The following is an 18,614-nucleotide window of genomic DNA, read 5'->3' as shown; positions in this document are numbered from 1 at the left end:
GCTAGTGAACATAAGAATGTGCCTAATAGGTTATTTCATCATTAATATTAAGGATTTTTTTTCTAATATGTCTATTTATTTGTTATTAAGTGGAGAGGCCTATTTTTGATTGCCTATATAGGCTGCACCTATCATAAAGCAAATGTAATTGGCATAGAACCACTAACCTATCTCTAGGTGACTTCAAGCCAACCTTTCTTAATCTTTCATTTTCCTGCCTTGTAAAAAACTTCTCATTACTAATGGTTCCTCACCGGTTCCTTTCCTTGACGTTTTCTCTTGACCAGACGCTAGTCAATAATTACATAAATGTCTAGCCATTCATAAAAAGTGAATCTAAACTACACCATTATGGGTAGGTCATTTTATTTTGCAACTGATAATGTCCCAACTAATCAAAACATGAATATTGTTTATAAAAAAGAAGAAATATTAAAAATAATAATATTCAGCAATAACATTTTAATTAAGAATATTGTAAAACTGGTCTTATAAATAATTACTGAACAACATTTTGTAGCTTAATTAACAGCTATATTGTGTTGCTTTTTGTACTACAATAATTAATCCATTAGGAATTTTATTGACCCAAAGAAACTAGTTACTTAAATTTTCTTGCCTATTAAGAGATTAAATACATTATGGTTATCATCATAATAATTCTTACAGTACTTTGGGTCAGTAAAATCCTGTTTTATTTTCCTAGTTTAATAAGCTATTATAAAGGGATAATTAGTTTCTAATAGCAAGTTACATACAGGAAAATTACGTAATGTGATGGTAAGTTGTGTTAGAAAAACCTACATTTGGTCTAATTCAAAAGTCTTATTTTTTATGGATTTAATATACAGTATCTTTCAAATATACTTTTTGGTTGTCAAATCTTTAAGCAAGACACCTCCATTGCAAACATTATTAGATGTAATTTAACACAGTGAATTATGTACCTAGAGAAAAAGGTCATAACAATTTCATTATCAACCTAATATCTTGTAATTATTTTTATATTTTTAGCTCTATTGCATTTAATTAATTTCAGTTATTAATACAGGAATAGCAGCCAAGTATGACTGGAAGTATTGCCATAAATGAGATGGTAGATGATTTGTATGTGAATGGTTATACCTATAATGGGTATGGGCATCTTCATTGAGCTGATCAAATATTTCAGGAAAACAACTGAATATTTGTTTATCCAGTCAGTTTCAATATTGTTGTCGCAAATCCACAATATTTGCAGGGGTTCATGGAATATCACAGATAGATGGTATCATGAATCAGATCTGCTTGTTACAGTGTGAACTTGAAGGAGGCTGTTGTTTACAAAAGTTTATACATTTTAGTCTCTGAGGTTCCTCCAGTGCCCTGGCTTCTGCCCGTATAACATTTGGTAAACTGTGTTTAGTCCTATTGTTATGTCTGTATGGATATAGTATTTTATATGAATGCATTGTTATGTTTTGTAGTTCACCTGGGATTGAGTAATATGGTAGTAACGGAGTTAAGGTTTTACCTAGAGGATGTGAAAAAGTGTTCACTGCACCTGGTTTAGGTGGTTTGCTTTCAATTTATGTGGCTTACTCTCTAAACCAGGGGTTGTACATTCAGACATTTACCCATCTTGAAAATGGCATGGGCAGCCAGAGGTAAGACACCTGAGTAAGAGGAAGAGGGTCTGGTGAGTTGGCAGGCGAGGGGAGTTGTTTGGGGTTGGGGAGGAGGGTGTTGCTTAGTCCAAGAGAGGGGGATAGCTGTGAGACACAAAACTGGTCAGGTTTGGTGGGTGGGGGGCAGAGTGCTAGGAACAGCACAGCACCAAATGGGTCTGCAGCACCACATGCTGCATGGCCGCACACATTTGGACATGGAAATAGGGAACAATTCCTAAGTGGCTGAGAGGAGTAATCACAGACAATTTGCATCCTGGCTATCTATGAAGATTCTATTTGGCTATGTATATGCTGACTTGAGCTCTGGCATGTGGGCTGAAGCCCTCCATGACAATGATGAATTTATGTTTTAAAATGGAAGGGAAACAAGGCTAACACCCATATACAGTCTAATCAAAAACTGGTATTGCTCAGAATAGTGAGAAGATGTGAAAGATGATAACTCACTTGAGTAATTGATTTCCAATGGCATGGGATTAGCAAAGTTTTGATTTGATATTTCTTAGTTTTAATTGGATCAGGAATCATATCTGACTAATCACTTGGATGCCCATTGGAGGGAGGAAGTTATATTCTTAATGTTCACATACTTCCTAAGAATTGAATAGGAAAATGCATATAAGCAGATAACCATAGATAAATGGGGCTGGGAGGGAACTTCAGAGGTCATCTAGTCCAGCTTTCTGCCAAAAGCAGGATCATCCTCTCCCTTAATATCCTATACAAATCCATTGCCTAATCTATAAAATAAACTACATCCTGACACAATCACAAGGAATAACACCCTAACTTGTGACAGGTACAACAGGAGGACATATGTGGAAAATCCCTGCTACTGCAAGAGTTGTTAAAATATGCTTGAGATACATGGAAGGAGCTTTATGCCCCAGCACCCTCCTGCAAAGGAAAGCAAAAATCTCTACAGTCTTTAGCAATCTGATCATAGGGTAAAATTCCTTCCTGACCCCAAATATGGTGATTGGTCTGACCCTGAGCAGAGGGAAAGATCCCCTAGCTAAAAACCTCTGGGTTTAAGTCCTAAAAGGAATATTTGACCCCAGTCACAATCCCTAGCTTTTGTTGAAGCCAACAAAAGTGCTATATAAGGAAGACAACCAAAACTTCCCCCCAGATGTGGATGTAGCAACAGAAGGAGAAAGACATTGTTTCCTGATCTCAAATAGTAACCAGCAAAAGCCCAGATGGTTGAGAAATACCCAGAGTAGAATATAGGTATAGTTACTCCTACATTATTTCTGACCATGAGTTAAAACCATGGCACATTAGCAGAGAGATTTGTGGCACTCTACCTTGCTTTAGCTGTTGCACTCTGTATGCATTAAAATGTTCCTTGTACTAATTTAAATATTAACTGTATGCAGAAGTATGTTAAGTTTATATTAAATATTAGCTGTCAACTCAATCTATCCTTGTTAAATTGGATAGAACAGGTTGTTAACTCTGAACTAATTGAGTTTCTATTTTACTGGCTAGGCCAAAACTTTGTTTTTGGAAAATTTGATGTGTCATTATGAAATTTATGCAGATATGAATAATAAAAAAGCTACAAATCAGACAAGTTCTAAATAATTTGGCTAGATAAAACTTTCTACAGTTCTGGAAGCATGTTCCAAATAAGCAAAGTTAAGAAGTCAATTTAAATTATTCCAAGCAAGAATCACAAGAAAAGCATCTTTCCCAAAGCCACAGTTATTCAAGTTGATTTGTTGATCAGCTGCATACTGAATAATATAAATGAAAAACATATTTTTGTTCTCTCAACTTCATATGAAGATTCTTGAAGAAATGCCTTTATGGACCTTTCTGGAAAGGCTCTAGATGCTGGTTTTCTGCTTTATGGGTGTATCTACATAAGCATATTAATGCAGTGCATAAACAGCAGAGTTTATTGCTCCCAGTTGCACATTTATATACGCTTCCAGGACTGCAGCATGTTGAACCAAGTTGGAGAAGCCCCAGCTGGCAGGAGGCCCAGGGGTCAGTGTGCCAGCCTGGGGCTGCTTTGCATGCTGTGGAGGGGCTGGCTGAGGCATGAGGTGTTCTGGTGTGGGACTAGCTGGCAGGAGCACTCTGTGCCTTAGCTAGCTAGGGCATCATCTATATGTGCACTGCTGCAGAATAAAAAAAAAACTCTCCACAGTAGGATAGTACTTGTATTTACAAGTACTTTCATGCTACAGAGTAAATTAGTTTACTCCAGCCTAATATGGGCAAACATGTCTTAATTAGATACTAAAATGCTATAGTATTGAATTTAAATGGTTTTTAATGACATCCAGTGGCAGCAAGGAATTAGCTTTGATTCAAAGTCCTAGATCTACACTTAAAATAATGTGTTGATTTTGGGATGCACCAGCATTTCAAACTCCATTGGTGATGTGTGAAAATTGAAAGATAAAGCTCAATCTTTTCCAGTTATATCACATTCAGATAGCAAAATATTTTTTCACCTTAAGTAGATTAAATTCCAGGGGGTTTTTTTTTAATACGCTGCATCTATTAGGTGTGGGGGGGGGGGGGGGCGGGGGGGGCGGGGGGATTGGGGATTTTTGGCTCTGCTTACTTTGTCAGTTTAAAAAATAAAAATAAAGATTTTTGTAAAAGTAAGGTACTGACTAGTTTTCTTTGATCTCAGCACTACCATTGGAAAGGTGCAGGTGCTTTAGGTATTGGTTCTTACACTGAATAATAGCATTTACAGAGCATAATGTAGTTCTTCCTTAAAATGGCAGCCATTTGAAAACTTGTTGTCTCATATAAAAGCCTTATGCTATCCAAACAGTGAAGCTGATTACTGACTTTCAGGCAACTTGACCTTTATGTACAAAGTGGGTAAAATAATAATTGGAGAAGATTCCATCCTGGACTGCTGCAAGCCTGTCTTCCACTGGAAGCAAGGGGTGCCAAGGTGCATTCTGAAGATCAGCTAGATGCAGACTAAAGGGGCAGCCCTTACCAGCATAGGCCAGCATATGAGACTAGCATAGTTACTGGTTTTGGGTAATATAACAAAAGTGAAATTTGCTTTTGGAATTGTCACTGTACCCAAGCCCTGATGATAAACACAGAAGGCACACCATTTGGAACAAAGAGATTAGGGTTGGATGGCTGTTAGGAGTGGGGCTAGAGAGATCTGTATGCATTTTTGTATGTATTTTTGTATTTTTTGTCATGTGCATCATGTTGTTGCTGGGTTACTTCTTTCTGTAGTGTTCTGGTAGGGAGACTGACTTCCTGGATATCATGTGGACCTCCTTAAAATAGAAATGAAATATAAGTAGGTAAAGTTGCAGAGCATCTCAATTTTTTACAGTTAATCAAATAAAATCTAGAATGAGGTAAGCATAATTAGGGGTGGATGAAAAGGACAGCTGTCCCAGGTGTCAAGTTAGGAATTACATTATACCCTTTAATTACCCTATAATTGCATTATACCCTTTTAAATACTGTTTTACCAATATATCTTTACCAAAAAAAAAAAGAAGAAGAAGATGGAGATATGGTCAAAGATTTGTGAAACTCTGCCTATAAACTTAGAGGTCAAAGAACTTGGATAGCTTCAGTGTTCAACCTTACTGTTTTACAATTATTGATTTTAATATTGTAAGATTCCATTCTTCTATATATTTTGAATATAACAGATTCTTTACATTCATGAAGTGCAAACATTTTAAACCTGATTAATGCACATGTAGAAATGTTACAGTGGCATTGTCTACATGAAATACCTGCTGCCCATTAGCCTAATAACACTGTGCAGTAGTGTGTCACAGCAACAACTGTGTTAATAGCATACTGTGTAGTGTTATTAGGCTAATGGGCAGTTAGTGTTACTAAATAATTGTGTGTTGGCACTACTGCTGAGTAACTGTAAGTACTAAACATTTAGTTAGTATTATATTAAGGAAGTACTAAATTAAATGTGCAGTATCTAAGGTGTATTAATGTATGTGTAGGTGCACCCAGTGTTTCAGAAATACCTTTTTTGAAAAGTAAAGCACAGATTAGACAAGTATTGCTTGAAAGTGAGTGATCTCTCTTGGAGTGATGATAATAGGCCCACTTGTAGACCTCCTGAAATTTTGTCTCTGTACAAAAAGAATCTTTTTAATATTACATATGTATTAAGTAGGTTTGCTTTAAATAAGTATCCAGCATAATAACAATAAAGCGTTCTGGCTTTCCAAATTTGTCTTTGGAATCCAAGTTCACATAAGTATTTTCAAATCACACATCACTGAAAGAATGCCAGCCAGAAGGAGAAATATTATAATAGTACCATGATTTACTATCCTTAACTGCTTAGCATGTCGAATGTTGTAAAAAGGACTAATGACTATGGAAAAAACCTATAGAGAAACAGGGAAGTTTTGGAGGATGGCCCTTTATGAAGTTAGGTTCAGGTCCCTCTTTTCTTTCTTACTTCATGTGAAGGATTCATTTGGACCTCAGCTGTTAGAGGATCAGGTTTATCTTAGAGTAATCTGCTTAGTTACTTCCTAAAAAGCCAACAGGGTATTCAAAAGTACTAGGTCAGTGACTGTGTACCAGAAAAGCTAGATGTGTGCTATGTGTCTGATAGCAGAAGTCTCAAGAGACAGGCTGAAATAAATAAAAGGCAGCAGGAGGTCCTGCAAAGGACTGAAGAAACTAGAACTGGGACAAAATCTGTACTGCTTTAACTACAAGAAGAAGTAGTTTTTATTCACAAGTATCTGTGTATAGCTACTGGGAAGCACAAGAAAGGGAAACTGATGAAACAGAAATCAGCTAAAACTTCATACAGAAGCCATTATATGGTAGCTGTTGCTATTTGAATGAGGGAAATAGAAAACTCTGTTGAAGCAAGAGTAAACTCTAAGGCATTTTTAAAGCATATTGTTACAGTGTTAGAAAAGGTGGTACATCCCTCTCAATGTGAAGCCAGCAAACGGGGACTGACAACAGGCGAAGCAGTTTCCAGGCAGTTCATAGGCTAGTTCATGGGTAGGATCGATGCAAAAGGTATATTGGAGTGGAAGAGGAGGAGCCTTAAATCTTCAATCATGGTAAGGACATGGTGCACAGCCAGGGACCCTGCCCTGGTGATGGCTCCCTCCCAGGACTCCTCTGAGGCCTCCAACCAGATGGAGCCCTTAGCAGGGTTGGCAGCACCATGGCCCTCTGTCTGTGGGGGTTGCCTGGTGGGGCCCCAGAGGCCTGGGGGAGGCAGGAGGAGAATAAGTCCCCTCGCCTGTCCCATGTGGGCCCAGCTTGAGACCCTGGAGGGGCAGGTGGGGGAACTCCAGGCAGAGGTTAGCAAGCTGGTGGGGGATCAGGGCTGCAGAGGACAAGATTGATGGGTAATTTTATTCTCTGCAGGATCAGACACCTAGTGAAGAGATAACCAATGCAACTTGAAGAAGGTCATCTTCAAGGCCAGTCATTGTACTGCTAAGATGATTTCCCCAGTGCAAATGGGGAACAGATATGAGGCCCTGGCAGCACTGGAGGAGAATGCATCAGGGGAAGATGTATTCACAACAACCACCATGCAGGCTGAGGGACAACCAGGCAGCTGGAGGAAGAGACAACATGCGGGGCAACTCCCTCCTGAGAGGAATGGAGGGACCCATCTATCCCCCAGATCCAAAGGTGTGGGAGGTATGTTGCCTGCCCAGAGCCTGGATCCGGGACATCACTGCAAGGATTCCTGACCTCATCTGGCCCTCCGACTACTATACCATGGTCCTCAGCCATGTGGGCACAAAAGATGCAGCCAGGAGTAGTCCGGACTGTATCATGAGTGATTACAGGGCTCTGGGGGCCAGGCTTAGGAAGTCAGGGGTGCATGTGGTCTTCTCATTGATCCTTCTAGTCAGGGGTCACCATCAGCATCAGGATGCCTACATCAGAGAAGTCACCCTGCAGCTACAGAGTTGGTGCCATTGTGTGGGTTTTGGCTTCTTCAACCACAAACAACATTTCCATGAAAGGGGTGTAATGGGATGTGATGACCTTCATCTCTCTTAGATAGGTAAGAGTTTGTTCTCTTACAGGTTGGCTGATCTCCTATGTAGGGCTTTAAACTACTTTCACTGGAGGATGGGGATGCAGAGGACAAAAAGAGCCTAGGATCAGCGACCCACAAGCCATGCACTGGATCAGCCCAGGTAAGTACTAAGGTACCTGATAGGTATCAGGACAGGGGTACCCATCAGGGGCCTTAAATGTTTCTATGCTAATGCAAGGAGTATAGGGAACAAGCAGAAGGAACTCACACTCCTACGTGCAAGCGATAACTTCAACCTGGTAGGGCTAATTGAAACCTGGTGGCACCCTACACATGAATGGGCAGTAAGCATTGAGAGCTATATGTTGTACAGATGTTGCTCTATGGGGTCAGGCCAACACTCAGGATGTCAATATTGCACTGTTAGTCAGGAGGGTGTGACACAACTGCACATATAAAAACACACAAATCAATTAGATACACACACACACACATACATACACACACACTACCAGCTTTGGCACATACACATCCACACCGCCTAGGCACATGCATACCTATCACCAATTCAAGCACATACACTATACACCCCAAAAGTTAGACACAGATCACTAATTCATATATCATGCACGCAATGACATATATATGTGTGTGTGTGTGTGTGTGTCGCAGGGTACTCCCGCACCCCGCTCCTAAGGAGGCTCAACCCCGGGAGGGTGAGAGATGTAGCAGGGCACTAGGGTGCTTGCTACTGGCATCGCTGAGGCGGGCTTAGCTGTCAGTCAGCAGGGCAACACAGCCGGGGGTTGCCGAGGCAACTGAGTGGGTCAGCTGACTGAAAGGGGGCAGGGCCTAGCCTTTATAAACAGCCAGGCTGAGGCTGGAGTCAGTTCCCCTTTGACAGGCTGAGAAGCAGGAGCTCTGCTGCAGAGCAGAGCAGAGCAGAGCAGAGCAGAGCAGAGCAGAGCAAGGCAAGGCAAGGCAAGGCAAGGCAAGGCAAGGCAAGGCAGAGCTGCCTGAGCGTCCACGTGTTGATGGGATGGAGAGGCCTCTATCATGGAGGCTTGATGGAGAGCCAGGGTGGCGAGGAATGTTATAGCTGGTAGGCTGATTTTGTTTTACAGCCGGTGGGCTCAGGGCTTTATGTTTGTTATTGTGATGTTTGTGTAACACCGGAGGACCGGGTGAGGCTATAAAGGGATGGTGGAGGCCTCATTAGGGGCTCCCCAGTAACATGGGGTGTTCCTGGCACCACAGAGGGTGCAGTGTTTCGGCGTGTCCTAACCCCGGCCCCAGTGGGGCAGTATTGGAGAGGGTCCAGCTGGGCAAGATGTGGAGAAGGGTCTGGGGCCAGGTAAGGCTTAGGCCGCCTGAGCCCCAGTTGAAAGAAACCCTGAGAGGGCATAGTATCTGGGTGCCAGAGGGAAGGCATGGCAGTGTGGTGACGGGGTGGTGCTGCGTTTGGGGGTATGTTGACCCCAGCCCTGTGGGGGGCAATAACTGGAGAAGCCTGAGCAGGTCATAAGACCCACAAGGAGGGTCAAGGGGGCCAGGCACGGCTACACGCTGCCTGAGCATCAACTGCGGGAAGCGCAGGTGATGAAACCCCAGTTGGGGTAATTGGAGCACGGGAAGCGTGAGACACAGGCCCCAGTGTGGGTGAGCACAAGAGGCATGAGCATAGGTCCCAGAGAGGGCATGAGTATATGAGACCATGGGGAACACGGAGAGACAAGGCCCGAGTATGGGCGACAGGAGACAGGCCCCAGTGGGGCACAGCCCATAAGGGAAAATCCCCGGGGGGGGAAACCCATTGAGAAGTGCGAGTACAGGCGGGCACGCAGGTAGGAGCCCAGTGAGGGCGGACGTGCAGGTAAGAGCCTGGAGAGGGTGAGGTACATAGGGAAGTCCCAGAGGCAAGCCCGGTGAAGGCGAGCACGTGGGTAAGAGCCCGATGAGGGCAGATGCACGGGTAAAAGCCTGGAGAGGGCAAGCCACCGAGGGGAGTCCCAGAAAGAGAAGCCCTGTGAGGGGAGCAAGCCCATTGAGGAGCCTGGTGAGGGTGAGGGGCGCGTATAGAGAGAAGCCCCAGGAGAGGGCGCATATAGAGAGAAGCCCCAGGAGAGGGTGCGTATGAGAGTGAACGGATTGAGCCCAGTGCAAGTGGACATTAGGGTGGATGTCTTTGGCAGGCTCTCTAGGGAAAGTATATAGGCAAGACAACGTCCGGAAGAACTGCGAGGCTTGGGGCGTGCTACAGGGGAGGTAGGAGGCACGCAACGCCCATAGGTTTAGGGCACCAGATTCATCGGGTACAGAGCTGGGACTGGTAGAGTAAGAGCACCGGGTCCAAGGGGCCAAGTAAGGCAGCCTCCCATTAACCTTAGAGAAACAGCAAAGTCGTGGCAGGTGAGACAGAGGGCACTAGACCAGCAACTTGACACGGTAGGGGCTCCAGGGGAGATCACGGCTGCTCCTGGGTCCCTGCCCTGTGAGAATATACATATACACACACTCACCAGTTCATGCACATGCAACCTGACTACACATACACACAGGTAAGTTCCTAACTTGGATGGTACAGTGTGTGCTTGGGGTACCTGGGAGAAGGTTCAGGTGAGAGAGAGAGTTAAAGTGTAGGGACAGAAAGTTGCCAGAAGCAGGATTAGAACCGGTAGATTACAGAGAAGCTGGTTGAGGAACTGAGGTTTGGGTTTACTTAAGATAGACTGGTAGACTGGGGCTAGAAACTGAGGCAAACAGCTGAGATATTGGGCGATGGGGGGGCACAGGCAGATAAATGGTGGCAAGGAGGAGACAGCCAGGAAGGAAACTGAATCAGAAACCTGGTTGCTCAGGGGAAAAGGAAAAGGCAGTGGGGATAACACAGTGGCAAAGAAACAGGGGGGTTGGAGGCAGAGAGGAGCTCAGGACAGGTGTTGGAGGTGGCAGTGAGCCAGAAGCAGAAGAGAGAGAAATAACACAGAAGTTAGAGGACTGAGGAGCAGAGATTGGAGCAGGGCCAAAGTAAAGCAAAACCCAACTTAGGGGTCCAAATAACAGTTTTATTAAACAGACATACTATGCAACCCTATGAAGAAATTGGTACACACACACACACACACACACACACACACACACACACGGACTCTCAACGGCAGCAGGAAAAAGAGACTCAGTGGAAGGGTTGGGGTCCAGAGAAGCAGAGTTCAAGTCCTTGGTTGAAGAGGGGGTGAGAGGAGATAGCTACCTAACCAGGCTGGAAAGGGGTCCTTGTCCAGTAGGTGTTGTCCGGGGGGGGTTGCCGGCAGGGCCTCTGGGTGGATAGGCGGTGTGGCATGGTGCAGATGGAGAGGGCAACCCACTGGGTCTGTCTTCACTGCCCCTTTTATAGGGGCAGACCTACTGACGGGAGGCATGCCCAGACAAGGGTCAGCCCCTGGTGTACTGAGCACGTGTGCTCCATGCAAGGATGCGTAGTTTTGGGTCTGTAATGGTGGGGTACAATGGTAGAGTTGCTGGTTCTGCAGGGTCTTTTCTCTGTCAAATGCTGGTTTCTTGCCTCTGTTCCTGGGTGAGATCCATGGTTCCTGGATGAATCAATGCGAGGTGATGGCCCAGTCATTACAGGTCATTCAGTAGAGGCCATTGTATTTCAATCATTTCCAATCACACTCATTCATCCAGGAACCAATTTACATGGGAGAGATTCGTGAATCATACAGTTGCAACACAGGGGATGCTGGGACAGAGAACATAGGATAGAGGCTTGACATACAAAATGGAAACTTGACATGACTTACGCTAACTTACATATATAGGCCTTAAACAGTAATCACACAATATAAAAGCAGTACAAACATAATAATTATCACTTATAAAACAGTGGGCATCAATATCAAAATAGCAGGGAACTTATTTGCAAAGAGGGGAGAGAAAAATAAAATTTACTTCCTAAAATAAAATGTTAAAACTTATCCTCCATCTTAGCTTACTTATACTTATCTATAGGGAATAGAGAGGGAGAGAAAAAGTCAGAAATGGTTGCGGAAAGGGAGGGAATGAAATTTAAAATAAATTTAAAAAAGAAAAATTGTGGGTTTTGCTACACAGACATGATAGAGTGGGGGGGAAAGGCAGGGGGTGTTATTCTCTATGTTAAGGAGTAATACAGATCTTCTATAATCAAGATGGGATCAGAGGAGGGGCAAATTGAGGTACTGTGGGTTAAAATATAAGGGGGTCGGGGGGAAAAGGGACTTGGTTGTGGGGTAACACTAAACAGACCATGACATCAGGAGGATTAGCTAGACCTGGAATTCTCACGGCAGCTCTCAGAGGTCATACAGTCAAGGGACATTGTTGTCATGAGTGTCATAAACTACCCTGACATCTCCTGGGAGGAGCAGTCAGCCAGAACTAACTGCTCAAATAGATTTTTAATCTGCATACAGGTCCTCCATCAAATGACTAGCAACCTCCCCCCACTTTTTTTATTTAATTATTATTTATCTTAAAATGCATTCCCTCCCCTCCCCCAACCATTTCTGACTTCTCTCCCTCTCTATTCCCTATAGATAAGTATAAGTGAGCTCAAACTTAGGATAAGTTTTAAACATTTTTATTTTGGTAGCAGGTTTTTGGTTTTGGACATCCATTGTTTTATAATTATTCAATCTGTGTTAATTTTTACTGTTGTATATTGTATTATTATAATTTTTGTATTGATTTTTGTTTCATATGGATATTGTATGGTTTAGGCCTGTGTTTGTAAGTGAACCAAAGTCACGTCAAGTTTCCATTTTATATGTCAAGACGCCATCTTGTGTCCTCTGCCAGGGCATCCCATGTTGCAACAATATGATTCAATGTACCACTCTGATGTAAACTGGTTCCCCAATGAATGAGAATGATTGGGCATGATTAAAATACAATGGTAGCAGGCCACTACTGAATGGCCTGTAATGACTGGGTCATCACCTCACATTGATTCATCCAGGAACTACGGACCTCGCCCAAGAAAAGATACAAGACCAGCATTAGAAAAACAAAAGACCCTGCAGAACCAGCAACTCTACCATTGTACCTCACCATTACAGACACCCAAAACTGCACATCCCTGCATAGAGCACACATGCTCAGTACGCCAGGGGTTGAACCCTTGCCTGGGCATGCCTCCTGTAATTCGGCTCACACATGGTCTGCCCCTAAAGAGGGGCAGTGAAGACAGACCCAATGGGAACACCATTTCCAGCCGGATCAGACCAGCTTCATGTCACCTATCCACCCCAAAGGCCCTGCTGGTAACCCCCACTGGACAACACCAAGCTAAAGGAGACCCTGACTGGCCATCGAGGATCAACTTCCAGCATGGGATAGGTAGATATTACCTGCATACCTCCTCCTACAATTTGGACTCTCTGTCTGTCTCTCTGTCTCTCTCTCCTCCTGGACTTCAGTGGACTTCAGCCCCTGCACCAAGTCTCTCTAATCCCTGCTGCCATTTTGTGTGTGTGTGCGCACGCAAAGGAACCAATTTGGCATTGTGTCACCATCTCCCCTGTTCAATAAAACCACTGTCATTTGCAACTCCAAGTTGGATCATGTTTTACTGAATCCCAGTCCCTTCCCTATCTTAAATTCCAGCCTCATTCTCTCCCTCCCTGTCTCTCAGCTCCAGTTCCCACCCTATCTGCTAGTTTCCCGATCTCCTCCAAATTCCAGATCCCCTTTTATGCCACATCTCAGCTTCTCCTTGCTCTCCTGCTGTCTCTCCTGTGATTTTTCTACTGCCTGTCTCACTGTTTTTAGGTTTCCCCCCCTCCGCACCTTCTTTAATCCTTCCCCCCGGCTCGTGCAGCTTCCCAGTTCTTATTAGATGTCCTGCAGTTGTCTCCAGCTTCCAGCACCTACTGCCACTCTCTGCAACTTCTCTAGCTGTCTCAGAGCCATCCTCTGGCTCCCCACACCCAGAACCCCTCTTTAACACCCACACTTTCCTTTAATCCCATTTTCCCCTCTCCTTACCTGTGGTGGCATTGCTTCCCTGTTCTGCAGGCTTTGGGCGTTGTCTTTTAATCTATTAAGATCAATTAACCTGAAGTTACCCCTGAGCCTCAGTTCTCCAGCCCAGGCCCCTGTAGTGTATTCATTCTAATCCCAGTCTTGGTAACTTTAACTCCCTACAATTCTACTTTCTTACGTTAACCTTTCTCCAGGTATCCCAAGTACTCCAAGCACATACATACATATCACAATACCCAATTTAGGAACTTACTTGATCCTAGGAACTCACTTGTGTGTATGTATAGGTGGGGTGTATGTGTGTATAAGTGGGTGGTATCTGTGTAAATCAGTGAATACGCACACACAGATATATATCTAAATATCTATATATATAGATATTTAGATATAGCTATAGATATAGGTAGATATCATTGTGTGTGGTATATAAATTAGTAATCCACATATGTGTATTGAATATGCAGGTGTTGGTAACTGGTAACTGATTCTGTGTAAATATGATGTGTGTAGTGTGTGTAAACCTAGACTAATTATTTTGAATGTGCATGTATCTCAGTTGCTAGTGTGAGAGAGAGTGTGTGTGTATGTGTATGTATATACATATATATGGCATTGTGTGCACAATATACATATTAGTGATGTGTCTGACTTTTGGAGTGTATAGTGTATGTGCCTGAGCTGGTAGTGTGAGTTTGTATGCCTAAGAAGGGTGTATGCATCTAGTGAGTGTGTGCTTAATTGATTTTTATGTGTCCATGTGCAGTTGTACACCACGCCCTCCTGCCTAACAGCACAATATTGAGATCCTGAGTGTTGGCCTGACCCCTCAGGGCAACATTTTTATGGTGGAGAATGTAAGTATATTGCGAATGTTAGCAGAAGTGAGAAGTGTGGATTGAGTGACCTATTGTGCTTGTGTAGTCAATGTCTCTTTGTGTTGTATTTGAAGCATTGCTGTTACTGTAGGGATGCCTACACCATTATTGTTGTGATTATAGAACTCATCCCAGGGTGGGGTGGGCATACCCATTGTAGGGTTGACATTATAGAACTCATCCCAGAGTGGGGTGGGCGTACCCAGTGTAGGGTCAGCATAATAGAACTCATCCCAGAAGTGTGTGGGCAGAATCGAGGAGGTCTGGATTTAGAAGTCACCCAAGGGGGTGGACTAGGATTTAGACTCACCCAAGGGAGTGGGCAGACTGAAGGAGGGTCTGGATTTAGTTGTCACCTAAGGGGGTGGGAATACCCAGTGTAGGGTCAACATTTTTAAGGGGAACTCCTGCAGGACAGGAGCTCAAGCACCCACAGGGCTTTCTTTGTTGTTATCAGTGTCATTGTCTTTGTTGTTGTTGTGGTAGGACTAAGAATTAACCAGTATGTTCAGGAAGAAGACCCCCATGCCAGGCATTAATGAGCATGAGGCAAAGTGGGTAACCAGTATGTTCAGAAAGAAGACCCCTAAGCCAGGCATTTTTGAGCATGGGGCAAAGTGAGTGAAAAAGGAAGAGGTATCCCTCTTGCTCAGGGAGATCCTTAAAGAGGGTCCTTCACCTTGGAGGAAGGATGTGTGCATTCCAGGGTTCTCCCTGAATGATATTGACATTTAATTTGAGAAATTTTGTCTCTATGAAAAGCCATCAGCTGAGAGACAGCACAGTACTGCAGTTCGGCTACTGTGGCATGCTGTGAAAACAGCAAATGAAGAAAGAACTCAAAGAGCCTCCAGAATTCAAGAAAAGGAAATTAAAAATCAGGCTCTAAGGGACAAAAATTTACAACTGGAACTGAATAACCAAACATTGAAATGCCTCCTTTGTAATTTGGAATAGGAAAATGAGATATTAAGAGACACAAATCAGAATCAGGCCCAACAATTAGAGTCACTTTATCAGGAAAAAGCAAGCTGGGAGGTCTTGCAAAACCTGGAAAAAACCATGGAAAAAGAACAATCTGACAAAGAAGTCAAAACTAATCATGGGCCCTGGGAGGAAACTATCACCTGCTTAAAGCAGGAAGTCCAGGAGAGCAGGTTACAGGCGGCTGTTTTCATACAAGGAGAAACCAGGAATGGAAAAGGGGGACCACGCCATGCACTGTACACCTCCCTTCAGGACTTTGAGCCTGAGGAGGAGACAGAACCAAGGCCCGAGGTATGCGTGGTCACATGGACCTCCATAACCAGGGATGCCCAGGGAAACCCCAGCCAAACCACACAGATCATGGTTCCCCTTAGTGGAGCAGATTTGGCTGCCCTAGGTAAAACACTGGGGCCCGCTAATATAAAAAATTCGGGGCAGTGGCTGCAGAAATCACTCCAAGTAGTGGAAAATGAAACCCTGGATACCCGGGAGTGCCACTGTTTAATCAGAACCTGTGCTACTCCAGAAATTATGGCAGCCATAAACCAGGAAGGTGGCATTACAGGGGACTTGATCCTCCAGAGTATACTGGATCTGGGAGTGACTATTGGGAGGAAAACCTTCATGAAGCAATTTGGGGCTAGCAGCCAAAACCCTGGAGAGCCAGTTGGGGATTATGTAATTGGGTGTGTGATGTTAGGGTTGTTGTCTGAGACAGTCTTGCCCATAGGTAGGTCAGGCAATAGGACCCCTGAGAGCAGAAACATTGATTATCCCCCTGGATTCTGAAACGAGGTGCAGGAGAGAATGTACCGATCCTTTATAGGGTTTTTGGGGCCCCTTAGGGAAACCAGGAGTTATATAGTCTGGGAGAAATCCTCACCAAAGCCCAGGATACAGAGTGGCTAGGTAGTAGACAAGGGGTGGTTGTGGCAGTCCTCCAGCCCCAAATGAAAACTAACAGAACACCAAACCACAGGGTCACATGCTCAAATGAGAGTGCCTACCCTGATTTGGAGTGAAGGACTCAAAGGCCCAATTTCACCCCAATAACCGTCCCAACTGTCCAAGTAAAAATTTTGAAAGGTGCTGACAACACATGAGTTAAGTTGTGATCATGAGCAGAGAACCCAGGCTCATGGAAAATTCCACCATGTGCCCAGCATGTGCCCCTTGGGCGACCCCAGGAGCTGTCAATCACCGGTGACCTACTTTTCAGCCCTGCGCATGCCTGGTTTCCACACAGAGCTTGATCAGTTAACAAGAGCATGACGTAATTGTACCAGAAAATTCTGATCACCAAGCACCCTGATTGGCCAAGGGGTTGCTTTAAAAGCTAGTGGGCCCCCAACCTTGGTGTGGGCATTGGAGGTGTGGGTGTTTGGTCATTGTTGGTGTGAGTGTGGTGAGAGAGACCTGCTCAATCTGCTAACAGAGGCTGCTTTCAGCAGGGACTGTGAGGCAGAGAGAGTTTGGGATTCAAACCCCTGGTTCTCCTCATAGCTTCACACAGCGATTAACCTCATCGATTTCATTACTCTCATATTGATTCCTTGGTTATCGAATGTTATTTGTCTTTGAATTCAAACTCGATTTTTGTGTATAAACTTTGATTCCGGTTTCTACTTACCTTGCTTTTGACTGACGACCTCGGCTTCGTTTACTGACTACGGCTCATCTCATCTCTATTCACCTCGATTGTATCTTCGCTGCATCACATCCCAGCTCTCGACCTCGGCTTTGTTATCAACCACCTGTTGTCCATCACTGGACTGGTGTCATGACGTGTTACAGTTGTCGTTTGTTTGTTGATCGTTATATGAGCTGTTGACCAGCCCTGGGACTTAAGGAGTGGGCAGCCACCCCTATCCCTCGCGGGGTATATAGCAAGGGCTCACTCCGGAACCCCGTGGGCCAACAGACCCCTCTGTTGTTCATTGTTATCGTTCCATCCACTGTAACTGAAGATCAACACCTACTCCTCAAAAGCGTAAGTTAAATAAATCCAGTTTGTGTTTTGAAACCATATGCTTCCGTTCCTCAAATCTCCACACCAGTAATCCCGCTTGTATCATATCCGATCTGCCACCCCGACTAACCGTGACACCGGGGCCTGGCTCATCCCCGCTCTGGGACACCAACTACCACCAATACGACAGTAGCAAGGAGTATAATGGGGCTCAGGATACCATATGGAAATTTTTAATGCAGCATGGGGAACCCAAGGAGAAATGGAACCAGAGACCCCTGTATGAATTAATTGAAAGGATGGTGGAACTAAGTATGAGAGATCAGTTGTGATAGAAAGGGATGGGGGGCAGCCTTCCATGCCACTGGGATTGCAGCTACAGCACTGGTATCAGAGGATTGCTGATGGGGGCCCCCATAATGGAACCCATGAGCAAAGCCCAGGCTTATGGGTAAAACTGGAGACCCAAAATACCCATTATGGTGGGAAAACAGGGGCAAACCAATGCTCTTCTGCATTAAATGTCTTTGGGAAGAGATGGGATTTAAATAATATCATAATGGACAGATAACTGCACTCTTTCACAGGACAGGAAACTATGGGTATGGTTTATAAGGATGTAATAATCTGCATCCATTTCCCAGAGGGGCAGTGTAGTATCAGGATAGGAGGGGTTCAGCAGGAGGGATCCACTGAACAGTTAATCCTGGGAGCTCCCCTGCCCAGCCGTGAAGGCTGGATCTTAGACCTGGCAAATGGGGTGGTGTGGAAAGCCCGGGGGGGGGGGGGTTACAGAAACCATAAAAACTAACCCTTACTGGAAACTGGAATGGTGTAGAGGTATAGGGGCAATTAATTTTGATATGGGAGACGGATGGGTGCAGCAATTCCCAGATGTATGGGCAAAAAGCAAAAGTGACTGTGACAGGATTGATGCTTGTGTAAAGATTGTGGGCAACCTAGTTACTCCTCAGAAACTGTACAATTTTCCAAAGCAGGCTATACAGGCAACCATCGAGGACCTGCTGAAGCAAGGGGTGTTAATTGAAACCCACTCAGAATTTAATTCCCCAATA

General features: G+C 44.2%; 1 long non-coding RNA gene and 1 pseudogene across 1 annotated transcript in view; both read left to right on the top strand.

Annotated features, from left to right (window-relative positions):
• Nucleotides 1-17,387, top strand: part of LOC149858259 (uncharacterized) — a 159,199-nt gene extending 141,812 nt beyond the window's left edge. The window contains exons 2-3 of the long non-coding RNA XR_016443752.1: nt 7,730-7,843; nt 17,295-17,387. This is a non-coding gene — a long non-coding RNA (uncharacterized LOC149858259). The remainder of the gene's footprint in view (nt 1-7,729; nt 7,844-17,294) is intronic.
• Nucleotides 15,645-16,591, top strand: LOC149858260 (uncharacterized; annotated as a pseudogene).
• Nucleotides 17,388-18,614: the final 1,227 nt, after the last annotated feature.

Source organism: Crocodylus siamensis, chromosome 8, assembly GCF_052110815.1.
Source record: "Crocodylus siamensis isolate JL-2025a chromosome 8, ASM5211081v1, whole genome shotgun sequence".
Taxonomy (NCBI): Eukaryota; Metazoa; Chordata; order Crocodylia; family Crocodylidae; genus Crocodylus; species Crocodylus siamensis.
Note: the sequence above shows the minus strand (reverse complement) of the source record. Positions and strands in the feature narration are given on the sequence as shown.